Source organism: Lolium rigidum, chromosome 1, assembly GCF_022539505.1.
Source record: "Lolium rigidum isolate FL_2022 chromosome 1, APGP_CSIRO_Lrig_0.1, whole genome shotgun sequence".
Lineage (NCBI taxonomy): Eukaryota > Viridiplantae > Streptophyta > Magnoliopsida > Poales > Poaceae > Lolium > Lolium rigidum.
This window is the reverse complement of record NC_061508.1, coordinates 229,808,422-229,820,108: the sequence shown is the minus strand read 5'-3', so window position 1 is coordinate 229,820,108 and position 11,687 is coordinate 229,808,422.

The window sequence follows — 11,687 nt, the reverse complement described above, 5'->3', positions numbered from 1 at the left end:
GATGATGGGACAACCTTGATGGGAGTGAGGAACCGCTCTAGCATTATGTGAAGTCGATTATTCTCCTCCTGAAGTATCTCCACTTCCCTTCTCAGAGCACGGTATTGATCACAAAACTCATTGGTAACCCATAAAGCTTCTTCCAAAACAGGGAAAGAGTCGAGGCTAGGAGCAGGTGGTAAGGGTCCCTGCAAGTTATGAGAAAAAGAACGTCGAGTGTTAACCGATCCCACCAAGATTTGCTTACTCCCAACAGCTTGTTGCTCTCTTTTTGATGACATCTTCTTCACTTCTTCCTCGACACTCTCATCCACCTCTTTCCACTCGGGATCTTGAATATCTTCCTCCGAAAGCCCCTTGCCCTTGTTGTTGGAGACCATGGTGCTTCTAGATCAAAAACGGATCCTGGCGGAAAACAGCTCGAAATAAAACACGACGAGAAAACGTTATACGGACCTCCAGGGGTCCGGGGGATTATATAACAGAAATTTTCACGACAGAAGGAAAGTACCAGGTCGAACCAGAGTTGGAGAGGGACACCGAGGGGCCGTCCTCATAGGGCGGCGCGGCTAGGCTAGGGCCCGCGCCGGCCTATGGGGGCACGCCCTCGTGCGTCTCCTCCTCTCCGTTTCGATCTCGTAATTTTTCATATTTTTCGAAAATAGCAAAAACATTGTTCGGAAAGTTAAACGCGGACTTTTTATTACCAGAACTGTTACCTATTCAAAGTCGAACTCTGCAGAACTATCAATTTGACCTTTGATGAAAGCTTCCGGAGTCACCACTCGAATAACATCAACATCTTCATGATAAGAATCACCAGAGATATAATGCTTGAGTCTTTGTCCATTCACCACTTTTGTGGCATCACCTTGCATAGAACTAATTTTAATTGCCCCTGAACGATACACCTCCACAATGACATATGGTCCTTCCCATTTTGAGAGTAATTTCCCTGCAAAAAATCTGAGACGAGACCGATACAATAGGACTTTATCTCCAACATTAAATTCTCTTTTGATAATTCTTGTATCATGCCATTTCTTAACTTTCTCTTTAAAGAGTTTAGCATTTTCATAAGCTTCACTTCTCCATTCATCTAGAGAACTCAATTGTAGCAATCTCTTCTTACCGGCAAGTTTAGGATCTTTATTTAGTTCTCTCACAGCCCAATAAGCTTTGTGCTCTAGTTCTAAAGGTAAATGAGAAGCTTTCCCATAAACCATTTTATAAGGTGACATACCCATGGGATTTTTATAAGGAGTTCTATAAGCCCATAGTGCTTCCTTCAATTTACCAGCCCAGTTCTTTCTAGATTTATTAACAGTCTTTTGCAAGATAGATTTAATCTCTCTATTTGATAATTCTACTTGCCCACTAGTTTGAGGATGATAAGCTGAAGCAATTCTATGATTAATACCATATTTAGCAAGAGTTTTTCTAAAACCACCATGAATAAAATGAGAACCTCCATTAGTCATAAGATATCTAGGAACTCCAAATCTAGGAAAAATAATATCTAAAAGCATTCTTAAAGAGGTCTCACCATCAGCACTTTTTGTGGGTATGGCTTCCACCCATTCAGTAACATAATCAACAGCGACAAGTATATGAGTGTTACCTTCTGAAGAAGGGAAAGGACCCATGAAGTCAAATCCCCAACAATCGAATGGTTTAATAACAAGAGTATAATTTATAGGAATTTCATTGCATCTGGAGATATTACCAACCCTTTGACATTCATCACAAGATAAAATAAACTTTCTTGCATCTTTAAAGAGAGTTGGCCAATAAAAACCTGATTGTAGAACCTTTTGCGCGGTTCTATCTCCGGCGTGATGTCCTCCATAAACACTACCATGACACTTACTCAATATCTCTTGTTGTTCATATTCGGGAACACATCTTCGCATAATACCATCCACTCCTTCTTTATCTAAGTGTGGGTCATCCCAAAAATAATGCCTCAAGTCATAAAAGAATTTCCTCCTTTGCTGAGCTGAAAAGGTTGGAGGCAAGTACTTGGAAACAATCAAGTTAGCATAATCAGCATACCAAGGACTATCTCGCGAGCTCACCTTTATTACAGCCAATTGTTCATTTGGAAAACTATCATTAACAGGAACAAGATCATAAGCAATATTTTCCAATCTAGACAAATTATCAGCAACAGATTATCATCACCTTTCCTATCTATAATATGTAAATCAAATTCTTGCAAAAGAAGCACCCATCTAATAAGCCTTGGCTTAGCATCTTTCTTTTCCATAAGGTACCTAATTGCAGCATGATCAGTATGGATTGTAACTTTTGAATCAAAAATATAGGATCTAAACTTGTCACAAGCAAACACTACAGCTAATAACTCTTTTCAGTTGTAGCATAATTTCTTTGAGCAGCATCAAGAGTTTTGCTAGGATAATGAATAACATTCAAATTTTTATCTACTCGCTGTCCAAGAACAGCGCCTACAGCAAAATCACTAGCATCACACATAATTTCAAAAGGTAAATTCCAATCAAGAGGTTCAACTACAGGAGCAGTTGTTAAGGCTTTCTTTAGAGTTTCAAAAGCTTCCTTACAATCATCATCAAAAACAAAAGGAACATCTTTTTGAAGAAGATTAGTAAGTGGCTTTGAAATCTTGGAGAAATCTTTAATAAATCTCCTATAAAACCCAGCATGACCAAGAACGCTACGAATACCTTTAACATCCCTAGGATAGGGCATCTTCTCAATTGTTGCAACTTTAGCTCTATCAACTTCAATACCTCTCTCGGAAATTTTATGTCCCAATACAATTCCTTCATTAACCATAAAGTGGCATTTCTCCCAATTAAGAACAAGGTTAGTTTCTTCACATCTCTGCAAAACTTTATCAAGGTTTCGCAAGAAACTATCAAAAGAATTCCCATAGACAGAAAAAATCATCCATGAATACCTCTACAATATTCTCACAAAAGCCATGAAAAATAGCAGACATGCATCTTTGAAAAGTAGCAGGAGCATTACATAAACCAAAAGGCATACGTCTATAAGCATAAGTTCCATAGGGAAAAGTGAAAGTGGTTTTCTCTTGATCTTTAGTTTTAACAACAATTTGTGAAAACCCAGAATAACCATCAAGAAAGCAAAAATGAGTATTTTTAGACAACCTTTCTAACATTTGATCAATAAAAGGTAAAGGGTAATGATCTTTCTTAGTAACCTTATTAACTTTTCGATAATCAATGCACATTCTATACCCTACAACTACTCTTTGAGGGATGAGCTCATCATTATCATTAGGCACAACAGTTATTCCTCCTTTCTTAGGAACACAATGCACATGACTAACACATCTACTATCAACAATAGGATATATAATACCAGCTTCAAGAAGTTTTAATACCTCATTCCTTACCACATCCTTCATCTTAGGAATTAGAAGACGCTGATGTTCAACAATAGGCTTTGCATCATCTTCCATGTTGATGGCATGTTGGCAAATAGAGGGAGAAATCCCCTTCAAGTCATCAAGAGTGTAGCCAATAGCTCCTCGGTGTTTCTTCAATATTTCCAATAACCTTTCTTCCTCAAAATCTGAAAGCTTAGAACTAATAATAACAGGATATATTTTCTTATCATCAATATGAGCATACTTAAGATTATCAGGCAACGGTTTTAAATCAAAAACATGATCTTCCTTTGGTGGTGGTGTTGTACCTAGATCTTCAACCAGCAAGTCATGTTTAACAATAGGTTGACGAAGGAAAATTTCATCAAGCTCATTCCTTTCTTCCCAAAAGACTTCACTCTCACTATCCTCCAAATGTTGCTGCAAAGGATTATTAGGAGCAAGAGCAATAGACGCAAACGGTTCAACTCTAAAATCATTATTAGGCAAATCAGCTTTATAAGGAGTTTTGGCAAATTTAGAGAAATTAAACTCATAAGATTCACCAGCAAATTTAGTCACAATTTTTTCCTTCTTGCAATTTATAACAGCTCCACAAGTATTTAGAAAAGGTCTACCAAAAATAATAGGACAAGACTTACTAGAAGCAGAACCAAGTACCAAAAAGTCAGCAGGATATTTAATCTTACCACATAGAACTTCCACATCTCGAACAATACCAATAGGAGAGATAATTTCTCTATTGGCTAGCCGAATAACCACATCAATATCTTCAAGTTCACAAGAACCAATTTCATGCATGATTTCCGTGTAAAGCTCATAAGGAATGGCACTAATACTTGCACCAATGTCGCATAAACCATAATAACAATGATCACCAATTCTAACGAGAGAGCATAGGAACACGAGGCTTTCCTAGACTTATTAGGATGCGAAACAATACTAGAAGCATCTTCACAGAAAATAATATGACCATCTTCTACATTTTCAGTCACAAGATCTTTAACTATTGCAATAGCAGGTTCAACCTTTATTTGCTCTTCAGGTTCTATAGGTTTCTTTGCACTTTTATTAACCGCACTAGTTATAACATAATACTCCTTCATTTTAACAGGGAAAGGAGTTTTTTCAATATAAGCTTCAGGAAGAATATGATCAACAGTTTTAATTACAACACATTTATTTATAGATGAATCAATTTTATCTTTGTACGGTTCATGATACTTACCAAAATTCTTCCTAGGCAATTCAAAATGAGAGGCAAAATCTTTATAAAAATTTGCAAAAACTTGAGGGTCAAGACCATAAGTAGCACTCATATTACAAAATTCAGTATCCATAAATATTTCAATGCATTTATAATCATAATTTATACCTGACTCTCTATCTTTGTCGTTCTCCCATCCTTCAGTATTCTCCTGGATCCGATCAAGAAGGTCCCTTTTAAACTCTTCTTTGTTGCGTGTAAATGATCCAGAACAAGTAGTATCCAGCAAGGTTTTATCTTGAAAAGAAAGTCTTGCATAGAAATTATCAATGATGATATTACCAGGAAGCTCATGAATGGGGCATTTGAGCATTAAAGACTTCAATCTCCCCATGCTTGGGCAATACTCTCTCCATCATGAGGCCAGAAATTGTATATGCGGTTCCGGTCTTTGTGAATTTCACTTGGAGGATAGAATTTAGAATAAAATAAAGGCACAATATCCTCCCAATCAAGAGAATCCCTATTCTTCAGTAATTTATACCAATGCGCGGCTTTACCAAACAGCGATATAGAGAATAGTTTCTTCCTAACTTCATCCATAGCAATACCTGCACATTTGAATAACCCGCATAATTCATGTAAAAACAGTAAATAATCTCCAGGATGGACAGTTCCATCACCTTCATAGCGGTTATCCACAACATGTTCAATAATTTTCATAGGTATTTTGTATGGAACCTCTTTCTCACCTGGCGCCTCATCCACTACCTTTGCAGTAGTAGTAGATTTCCCAAATAGAAATTCAAGAGAAGATCTCTCCATAATGAATTATAGCAGCATGCAGAAATAAAATCAGCACGTACAGTAAAGGTTTCCCTTACCAATTCCACTTACCAATAGCGCTTCACTCCCCGGCAACGGCGCCAGAAAATAGTCTTGATCACCCACAAGTATAGGGAGTGTATCGTAGTACTTTCGATAAATAAGAGTGTCGAACCCAACGAGGAGCAGAAGGTGTTGACAAGCAGTTTCGATGAAGGATTCACTGTAAATGCTCAGAAACAAGTATTCAGGGGGTTTTGATATAGCAGATGAATAAGGTACAAGTAAGTAAAATGCGAGAGTAATAATTGCAGCGAGTGGCCCAATCCTTTTTAGCACAAAGGACAAGCCGGTTTGTTTAGTTATAATGACCAAACGTTCTTGAGGACACACGGGAATTTAGTCTAGTGCTTTCGCTTCATATAGTTGATTAATCTTCATTGTTTTGATAAGTGTTGTGTGGGTGAACCTATGCTAATGTACCGCCCTTCCTAGGACTAATACATACTTGTGATTATACCCCTTGCAAGCATCCGCAACTACAAGAAAGTAATTAAGATAAATCTAACCACAGACCTTAAACTACGAGATCCCGCTATCCCTCCTCGCATCGATATACCAATGGGGGTTCGAAGTTGTTCGTCACTCTGGCAACCCCACAATTAGCAAACGAATACAAGATGCATTCCCCTAGGCCCATAAAGGTGAAGTATCATGTAGTCTACGTTCACATGACACCACTAGAAGAATAACACAACAACTTAAATATCAAACCATTGAATATTACTCAACATAGTTCACTACTAACATTTAGAGTTCACCCATGTCCTCAAGAACTAAACGAACTACTCACGAGACATCATATGGAACATGATCAGAGGTGATATGATGATGAATAACAATCTGAACATAAACCTTGGTTCAATAGTTTCACTCAATAGCACCAATAACAAGGAGTAATCAATACCGGGAGAGTTTCCCCTATCAAACAATCAAGATTCAACCCTAGATGTTACAGCGGTGACGAGGTGCAGCGGTGGAGATGACGGTGACGGTGGTGGAGACGATGGTGATGATGATCCCAATGAAGTCCATCTCGATGGCGGTGACGATGGCGTCGATTTCCACCTCCGGGAGGGAATTTCCCCGGCGGATTACAACCTGCCCGAGAGCTCTTTTCTCTCTGGTGTTTTCCGCCCCGCAGAGGCGGTTGTGTCTCCTCGCGATTATGCCCAGCACCTTAGGTTTTCGGGTAGATGAAGTACGCGAAAGAGAGGAGGCCGAGAGGGGCTGTGGGCCCCCTCCCCACAAGGCGGCGCGGCCAGGGCAGGCCCCGCGCCGGCCTATGGGGGGCCCATAGCGACCCTCCTCGGCTCCTCCTTTTGGCTGGCTCATTATTCTGGGAAAATAAGATCTTTGGTGTAATTTCCGTCAATTGTTGATCTCCAGAAATATTGCATTCTTACGGTGCTTTTTCCAGCAGAATCCTGACTTCGGTGAATGATTCTCCAATAATCATGAAATATGCAAAATAGATGAAATAACATAAGTATCACCTCTAAATATAAAATATATCAATGAATAACAGTAAATTATGATATAAAATAGTGATGCAAAATGGACGTATCAGAGATCTCCGGCAGGGCTTCGCCTAAGCGCTACGGGAGGAGTATGAGGAGGGGGCGGCTAGGGTTTGGGGAGAGGGGGAAGCTGGGGCGCCGGCCTTGGTGCCTTTGGTTGGGGCGGCCAAGGTGGTGGCCGGCCCCCTCCCTCTCTCCCTCATTATATAGGTGGAACCCCAAGGCTTTGCCCAAAGTGTTCGAATAAGACCCCAATTCAAAAACTTCCATATGGACGAAACCTAGAGGGACAGGGACTATCCCTTCCCCCTTTGCTTGGCCGGCCAAGGAGGTGGAGTACTCCATGGACTCCACCCTCCCACTTGGTGGGAAGTTAGGGTTGGTGGAGTCCAACCGGGACTCCACCTTCCATGGTGATTTCTTCCGGAAGGTTCTAGAACATTCTAGCGCCTTCCATAAATGCTCCAGATCATTTCCAAACATGGAAAGTGACTTCCTATATATGAATCTTATTCTCCGGACCATTCCGGACCTCCTCGTGATGTCCTGGATCCCATCTGGGACTCCGAACAAAATTCGAACTCCATTCCATATTCCATATCTACTTAAAACAACATCAAACCTTAAGTGTGTCACCCTACGGTTCGTGAACTATGTAGACATGGTTGAGACTCCTCTCCAACCAATAACCAATAGCGGGATCTGGAGATCCATAATGGCTCCCACATATTCAACGATAACTTAGTGATCGATTGAACCATTTACATATGATACCGATTCCCTTTGTCACGCGATATTTTACTTGTCCGAGGTTTGATCATCGGTATCTCCATACCTTGTTCAACCTTGTCTCTGACAAGTACTCTTTACTCGTATCGTGGCATATCATCTCTTGTGAACCAGTCACATGCTTGCAAGCTAATCAGACGATATTCCACCAAGAGGGTACAGAGTATATATATCCGTCACCGGGATGGACAAATCCCACTCTTGATCCATATGCCTCAACTCACACTTTAGAAATACTTCATCCCATCTTTATAACCACCCATTTACGCAGTGGAGTTTGATGTAATCAAAGTACCCTTCCGGTATAAGTGATTTACATGATCTCATGGTCGAAGGACTAGGTAACTATGTATCCAAAGCTTATAGCAAATTGAACTTAATGACGTGATCTTATGCTACGCTTATTTGGGTGTGTGTCCATTATATCATTCATCTAATGACATAACCTTGTTATTAATAACATCCAATGTTCATGATCATGAAACCATGATCATCTATTATCAACAAGCTAGTTATACAAGAGGCTTACTAGGGACTCCTTGTTGTTTACATAACGCACATGTATCAATGTTTCGGTTAATAAAATTATAGCATGGTATGCAAACATTTATCATAAACACAAAGATATATAATAACCACTTTATTATTGCCTCTTGGGCATATCTCCAACAAGAGGGTGTGTGGGTGATGTGTGTATTAGATGGAGTAGCATGATTTTAGTGATTGGATAGTGACAATATGTTCAAGATCTATTATGGCTTTGCCTTTTCTTTTGCTACCTCACTAGGGATAAAGTGAATGCATGTGCTATGTTCGTCATGTGATAATAGTGATGGTCTTGTTTGTTCAAGGTAGCATATTTGATATTCAAACTTCATGTGAAAGTACTTATGGCTATGCTCTGTTAATTCTTAATACATGATTTATGAAGTTTCTTTCTTGTGGAGCATAAGAGAGATGTGTTGCATCATCTCTATGTTAGGACGTGATGCCCATATTAATTTTGATCTTATGCATACTATTATTTGCACCTTCATATCGTCCACCACAACTTAAAAGGGAGAATAGTCAAGTGAACCCATGAACCCAGGTCCACTTTTTATCATAAGAAACACATTTATATTGTTTTTTATCTTGTTTTCTATTTGCTGCACTATTTTAGTCCATAAATACAAAAATATTTACTTTTATTATTTGCATCCAAAACACCAAAAACAATCAACCCCTTTACAGTTTTACTTAGTTATTTTATCTAGTTTAGTTTTATTTGCTTTATTTTTACTTGTGCTTATTTACTTACACGAAACCTTGTGCTTGACAACCACACGGTGGAGTTGGAGACACAAGCCATTTATTTTACTTGTAGGATTGCTAGAAGAAGGGAGACGAGAAGTCTCTTTGTACAGTTCCCCGAGAGTTCGATATAAACCCTCGAGTCACCCTTGTGGGGAAAATACTCTACTGACACAACACTCTGCACTTGGAGTCCCAACGTTATCAAGACATTTTATGACGTCGTTACCGGGGAAATGAAAGGAGTGCATTACATTGATTGTCAACTTCCGCAGCTAGTGCAAGACATTTTCTGGCGCTGTTGGAATCTTCTTACAACTACATCTCACCAAATCTCGGGGAGGTAAGAGCATGTCTAACAGACCCCTTATTTGCTCGTCCCGTATCGAGCGAGTACATGGCCCTGTGTCAAAAACATTGTCACGCACAAACCATTCCATCTAATAGACCCCTTACTTCACCCCGTATTTTTAAAATTTGCAAAACCCGGGAGAATTCATAGATAGTTCATCAAATTGATCATAGATAGGGATTTAAAAAATTGCGCGATCCTACTGGATCGCGACTTCTACAATGCCACCTAGTCGTCGAGGATGACGACTTTGGCAGTGGCGGTGGCCTCCCGAGCCTTCATCTCCTCGATGGCGGCGATGGCCTAAGCCGCCTCCTCCGCCTCCGTCCGAGCCTTGTCAGCGGCCTCCTTCTTGGACGCGGCCAACGCCTCCAAGAAGAGGGGGTCCTCCCCCTCCTCCGCCTCCTCTTCCTCATCGGCGGCTCGCGGCGCTCCACCGCTGGAGCTCCCCTCCCATGTGGCCTTCCACGCGCGTTGCTGCTCCCACGCGCTCCGCCACTTGTCGAAATCACCGCCGCTCATCGGCTTGAGCGGCGGGTCGACCTTGTGGTAGCGGCCACCCTCCGCGAAGTCGACGAGCTTCGGCGGCACCCAGTCAAAGCCGGCATATTTGCACGCCGCACACCGACTCCTGATGTCTACGGGAGCTTCTATTCTTGTAGACAGTGTTGGGCCTCCAAGAGCAGAGGTTTGTAGAACAGCAGCAAGTTTCCCTTAAGTGGATCACCCAAGGTTTATCGATCTCATGGAGGAAGAGGTCAAAGATATCCCTCTCAAGCAACCCTGCAACCACAAAGCAAGAAGTCTCTTGTGTCCCCAACACACCTAATAGGTGCACTAGTTCGGCGAAGAGATAGTGAAATACAGATGGTATGAATAAATATGAGCAGTAGCAACAGCACCAGAAAAGTGCTTTGCTGTCCAGGACTGGCGTGTGATGGATGGTGGTAATATTGCAGTAAGTAGAGATGCAGTAGAACAGTAAACAAGCAGCGATAGCAGTATTTAGGAAACAAGGCCTAGGGATTATACTTTCACTAGTGGACACTCTCAACATTGATCACATAACAGAATAAATAGATAGATGCTAGACTCTACACCCTCTTGTTGGATGATGAACACCACTAATTGTGTAGGATTACACGAACCCTCAATGCCGGAGTTAACAAGCTCCACAATATTCAATGTTCATATTTAAATAACCTTAGAGTGCAAGATAGATCAACATAACCAAATAGATCACATCAATACCATCATAGTAATAGTTAACTTCATAATCTACAAGAGATCACAATCATAAACTACGCCAAGTACTACATGATGCACACACTATCCACATTACATCATGGAGGAGGAATAGAGTACTTTAATAACATCACTAGAGTAGCACATAGATGAATAGTGATACAAAACTCATATGAATCTCAATCATGTAAGGCAGCTCATGAGATCATTGTATTGAAGTACATAGGAGAGAGATTAACCACATAGCTACCGGTACAACCCCTTAGCCTCGATGGAGAACTACTCCCTCCTCATGGGAGAAAGCAGCGGTGATGAAGATGGCGGTGGAGATGGCAGCGGTGTCGATGGAGAAGCCTTCCGGGGCACTCCCCGTCCCGGCGGCGTGCCGGAACAAAGACTTCTGTCCCCCGAATTGGAGTTTCGTGTTGGCGGCGGCTCTGGATGGTTTTCTCTGGTTTCGTCGAACTGGGTCGAGATTTTAGGTCAGGGACGACTAAATAGGCGGAGAGTCGGAGTTGGAGGGGCCACAGGGGGCCCAGACACTAGGGGGGCGCCCCCCCTTGGCCGCGCCGCCCTGTGGGGTGGGCCCCCCCTGGCTCCCCTCTGGCCTTTCTCCGGTGCTCTGGAAGCTTCCGGGAATTTTAAGATCTTCGGTGTTGATTTCGTCCGATTCCGAAAATATTTCCTTACTAGGATTTCGAAACCAAAAACAGCAGAAAAACAGCAACTGGCCTTTCGGCATCTCGTCAATAGGTTAGTTCCGGAAAACGCATAAAAACGATATAAAGTGTGAACAAAACATGTCGGTATTGTCATAAAACAAGCATGGAACATCAGAAATTATAGATACGTTGGAGACGTATCAACTCCCGACGGTGGAGAACTTGCAGTGGAGGCGCCACACCTCCTCCATCATCGCCGGCTCGCGGGATCGCTTCGATCCGGTGGCGGGCGAGACACTACTCCTCCGCGAAGCGCTCATGGCCGGCGGTGGTGCAA